Source organism: Chrysemys picta, chromosome 19 (assembly GCF_011386835.1).
Source record: "Chrysemys picta bellii isolate R12L10 chromosome 19, ASM1138683v2, whole genome shotgun sequence".
Lineage (NCBI taxonomy): Eukaryota > Metazoa > Chordata > Testudines > Emydidae > Chrysemys > Chrysemys picta.
In genome coordinates, this window is record NC_088809.1 from 18,173,653 (window position 1) to 18,179,144 (window position 5,492).

Below are 5,492 nucleotides of genomic sequence, written 5' to 3' on the forward strand. Positions count from 1 at the left end.
CCTGCCAACTACCCAAAACAGAGAGAAAGGGAGATGATGATTTTTTTAAATATTGAAGGCTGCAAACCTTAAATGGCATGTTGCTATTTTATTATGTTGCAGGTTGTTCTGCTCTGTGATTTACAAGGCAATTCCCATCCACCCAGCACACAGCAATGCGGTTATATTAGTTTAGATGATATCAGCCATGTGTACTTAAACAGGCAGCCTGTGACTGATCCCCTCTGTGACCATTTTAGGTGTTAAATTAAGGTCTGATTAAGAGTATGTGGCTGCAGCTAAGGTCAAGGACTAAAGAACACAGGCTTTGTTTCATCTAATAACAATAGAGATTGACTGGTTGCCAAATACCCTTGTCAGACTGCTGTCCAGCTAGAGGGATCTGATTACACCGGTTTCCCTTTTTAAACCCAGCTTCTAAGAGGGCTTGTAGTTATTTCATCTACAATAACTGCTATTGTGTTACCGGAACTATATGTTACATTCTATATGATCAAAGCAGAAATGCAGGAAAGTTTATCATGGTGTTAATGTTGGACTGAGAGGGGAAAAAATACAATACTACAGGGTACCAGGTCATGCCACCAAAGTAAATACCCACAGCAGACAAGCTTAGAACTTGACCCACTCCACGGTGAGTGTTTAGTTGGTGTAAACGCTTGGGGGCAGCTCAAGGACTTGTCCCATCAGCAGTCACCAGCACAGATGTGTTGAAAAGAATACAATGGAGATAAAAGCAGAGCAGAGAAGAGGAAAACAAGTAGCTTCTAAACTGTGGGATGAAGGAAAGAGGCAGTAATGCCATGTTGTTCTCTCTTCATGAGACCATCTTGCCATCCTGCAAAGGTTCCACACCACGGGGCCAGGAACCATCACCAGTGTGGTTCTTCATAACTGGACAATGTCATTCCAATGTCAACAAAGTGCTCCTGCAAAAAGTGTCCCCAGGAGCCTGCACTGAACTTAGTGTACAGGGATGTGCGCACTTGCTGAGAGCAAAGATGAGTGGACTGGGGAATCTATATGTTTGAATAAAAATGCTCTCTCCTAGCCCTAACCAATTATTTCATCTCTTGTTTCTACAGTCTTGGTCCAGTTCCAGGAAAGGGACTGCTTTCTGTGGCCAGGACGCCCTCTTCTGTTGATGGTCAGTTTCATTGTTTCAGTGCTTGTCAAGGGAGGTCATAGTCACAGAGAGAGAAAGATTTCTCTTCAAAGTCATCTGAAGCATCTGGTGCTGTCCATTGTCACAGACAAATTACTGGAGGAGATGAAGCACTATTCTGAGCTGGTATGACAATTCCTATGTTCTCAGAGCCTGCCCCTATCCCATCTCACAGGTTACATTGAAATCAGTACTTGCTGTGACAGATCTTTACAATTGCATTGGGGATGATTTAAAAAGCGCTATGCTTCCCTATAGAGTCTCCATGCCTTGATTTCAGTAACTTGGGATATAACTTCCCTCCTTACAATTAGCAGAGGGCGAATCCCATAAGGTTGAGTGGCTCAATTCATTTTGGATGAGATTCCAAAAGTTTGGTCTAGTCATTGGGCTGGAAACCCCAGAGGAACACGATTTCCCATGCTCCCTGGGTTGTGAGTTTTGTCAGAAATACAGTAGCCATCACTGAAACGTCAACAATTGCCAGTAGTTACAACATTCATTGGAAACATTCATGGAAACGTGCTCTGCACAATAGCCTGATCCAGCACCCACTGAAGTCAATGGCAAAGCTCCCACTGACTTCAACAAAAGCAGGATCCACTCATCCTTTTCCATTTTAAATAAAGGAAAATACAGTGGTATTGCCAGTACAAGGGTGTGATATGTCCTGATAAAGGCTGCCTTTTTAATGCCTATCACTCTGTCAAAGAACAAGCTTTCCTTGTGATATTTTAATTTTCCAAACCCAAACTGAGAAATGCAAAAAAAAAAAAAAAGGATTTTTTTTTCTTTAAAATTGCAATAAAAGTTCAGGTTTGGTTCTGTTCAAGCTCTAAGCAACAGTTTGGTACAAGTTTCCAACTTATATGAGCCAGATAGCCCATCCTTTCTTATTAACTATAGAAACAAATATTGTGTGGAGGAGACCATAGTATTTCTATACTATATACTAAAGCCAAAATGTTTAAACTTAAGTGCTTAAAATTAGGCATCTAAATCCATATTTAAGTAAATAACAATGACCTGATTTTCAAAGGTGGTGAGCTCCTGTTAAAGTCAGAGGGAGCTGAAAGGTGCTCCAACAGCTTTGAAAATTTAGCAACGGTTGTTTAGGTTCCTAAATATGGATTTAGGTGTCTACATTTAGGCATTTCAGTTTTGCTCCATATTCTATATAGCAGATACTAATAAAGTGATCACTTAGATAACTTTCCAGCTTTGCCCTAGATAACTGGTTTACATTACCTCAATACTTGCAATATTTCCAGTATTTCTCTGCAGTTTGTATAGGATGGCTCATTGCACATACTATGGAAATGTCATTAATTTACCTAAAGAAACAGCAAAATTTAAGGGCAACCACTTACTTTACTTATTGCGGAGACTCTAACCTATATACAGCATATAACACCTGCTCACTGGACAGAGAGAGAGAAAAAGCCCTTATATTCCTTCTTTATTGCAATTTATGATTGCAACTTGAATAGTTCCTAGTGACTTCCTAAGACTAATGTTAATTTTTCTGATCTGAGTTTTCCCTCTGGGGCTTTATACAGGTTTTGAGCATTCGCTTAATTTAATGTACACTTGGGAGCAAGTCTGGTGGTTCGAGAAATATTTGTAGTTGGAAATCACCGTGATTTTTGGTTAGGTTCAATGCCAAAGAAATCACAAATCATAAGTCAGCTATAGTATAGTTACTGCTACTTGGCTTTTGAATTTCTCTCTAGTTATATGCAACGTGTAATATTTTTCCCTAGTTGTACCACAGTGCAGAGTTACTAATATGCATATTGTTTATCTCTTCTTTAGAATTTCTGATGGAACTGGAGATTTTGACTAGCTGATTTGGGATTCCTAGGGATTTTATGGACTTCCTGCGTGAACCAAAACCTGTCCATTGGGGATGCATCTCTGTATCACAGCTGGTGTTTCTGAACCTTCGTCTGGAGTAGAAATTCATCCCTGATTTTTTTGGCTGGATTGACTGTTTAGTCTAGGAACTCTCAAGTACACTTTGTAGGTGCTGGAATTCCTCATTCTCTTCAGTCAGCAGCTGATGTGGTATGGTGTACATCAGGGTATATATTCTGGAGTGAGCAAAGATTTATGCTCTTCCTAACTCCCATTGATGCTAATGAGTATTACAGACATGTGTCCCGTGGAGCAAGATGAGAACATACCCCAGACTGTGTGTGGAGTTTGCCATTAGGGCATCCACACTGCTAAAAACAATACAGAGATCCCAAGGGTAGGAAAGTAATTGGACCTCTACCCTTTTTTCTAACAACGCGAATGTAAGAGATACATTTTAAAGTCTCTCTCATTTCTCTCCCTCTCCTACCAGCACCTGTATTAATTTTTGGTTATGAGTGACCTCACAGAAGAATTGATTTCCATTTTTGAAGATGTTTCCAAAGGTAATATTCATAATATTTTACTGTCAGACATTGTTTTTGTTGCTAAGTATGGTCTAATGTCTAAAGCACACAGACTTCGAGTCAGGATTATTGGGTTTTATTCCCTGCTCTACCAATGTCTCATTTGTCATTTCACCGCTACGTCTCAGTTGTACAATGGGTATAATAATAATCTGTTTCATGGGAGTTTTGTAAGACTTCAGTAACTAATATTTGTTGTATTAGGAGCCATTAGAGTCAGTGGAGACTGACTGCTGTCATGCGACAGGGGTATTAACCTTTTGTAAGCCCAGTTCAAATCAGATGACTAGAGTCTGGCAATATGAGGCCAGAGTTTACTAGACAGGAATTTTTTTATTAATGGTTTTTTTTTATTTGAAAATGCTGATTAGTCAAAAGATAAACTGTTCACAGGAAAAAGGTTGGTTTCGATGAATTTCCCATTTTAAAAAAAAACAGAAAAAAATTCAAAATTGTCAAACATTTCAGAAATTGTCAACATTTTCTAAATGAAAAAGTTCCGTTTTTTTTATTAAAAACATCTTTTTGTTCCAAATTTTACAAGAATTTGTTTATTTTTAAAAAAAATAAAGGTTAAAAGGTTTAAATATTTCAAAATTATCTAAATGAAACATTCTAACTGACCCAATCCAAACTTTTTTTGATTTTTCAGTAGCCATGGGCAAGTACTTCACCTCTTTATTCCTTAGTTTTTCCATCTGAAATGGAGATAATCATCCTGATTCCAGATGTATAAAGTGTTTTGAGATCTATAAATGAGAGGTGCTATTGTCTGTAAGAGATGTTGAAATCTTTAGAAAAATTGTGCTCTATAAATGCATATATATTATCATTGTTATTTCACAGACTGACAACTCTTATGGCAGCTTTGGATACAGAAGAAAAAGCAGATGTGGCAAAGAATAAGTCATAATAAGAAACTGTCATCCTTTAGAGCAGGGGTTCTCAAATTGGGGGTCGGGACCCCTCAGGGGGTCGTGAGGTGATTACATGGGGGGGTCACGAGCTGTCAGCCTCCACCCCAAACCCCGCTTTGCCTCCAGCGTTTATAATGATGTTAAATATATTTAAAAGTGTTTTTAATTTATAAGGGGGGGGGTCACACTTTGAGGCTTGCTATGTGAAAGGGGTCACCAGTAAAAAAGTTTAAGAGCCATTGCTTTAGAGGATCTAAAAAGTACACTAAAATGTTGCACCCTGGAGAATCCAGTATGCCAATATATGTGCTACAGTAATTACACCAATCTTGAAGATCAATATTATTCCCCATCCCCAGCCGCATCCAGTTTCTCAGGGGAATTGAAGCTTATGGGGATATATACAGTTTAAAGCCCTGATCCTACAAACTTTTACACATGAGCTTAATGCTAAGCCCCTGAATGGTCACACTGATTTCAACAGCACCGTTCGCATGTATTTGCACAAGTGTTTGCATGATCAAAGCTTAAGACTAGTCAATGCAAAGATTGTTTTCAGAGGGAGCCTGTAAAATCTACTTTTGCATATAAGTTAATATTTTATTGTCATTCTGTAATGTTGTGCAGTGGCTTTGTGAAACAGTCTAATATTTTATACACTATAAAATGTTTCTGATAGTATTTTCCATTTCTAACTCTTTGGAGGATAATTAAAACAAAATCTGTTAAATGTATTCATGGTTTGGTTCCTTGATGGCATAAGACACCTGGTATAAACACTAAAAGTCAGGCAGCAAACAGACCCAGTCAAATATTAGATGCATTAGGACATTTTTATTTATAAATCTGAAATTATTTTTGATGACTTCAAAAGAAGGAAATGTCAGGAAGTGCATATTACCTGTGAGCTCAGTAAGACTGTCATGGAAATGCCAAAATAACATGAAATATACAAATTATAGTCCT

At 38.1% G+C, this 5,492-nt stretch overlaps 1 long non-coding RNA gene across 1 annotated transcript; it reads left to right on the forward strand.

Annotated features, from left to right (window-relative positions):
* Window positions 1-548: 548 nt before the first annotated feature.
* On the forward strand, window positions 549-5,225 carry LOC101951467 (uncharacterized). The gene is made up of 3 exons (XR_255009.4): window positions 549-1,291; window positions 2,981-3,588; window positions 4,456-5,225. It is a non-coding gene; the product is annotated as an uncharacterized LOC101951467 (long non-coding RNA).
* Window positions 5,226-5,492: the final 267 nt, after the last annotated feature.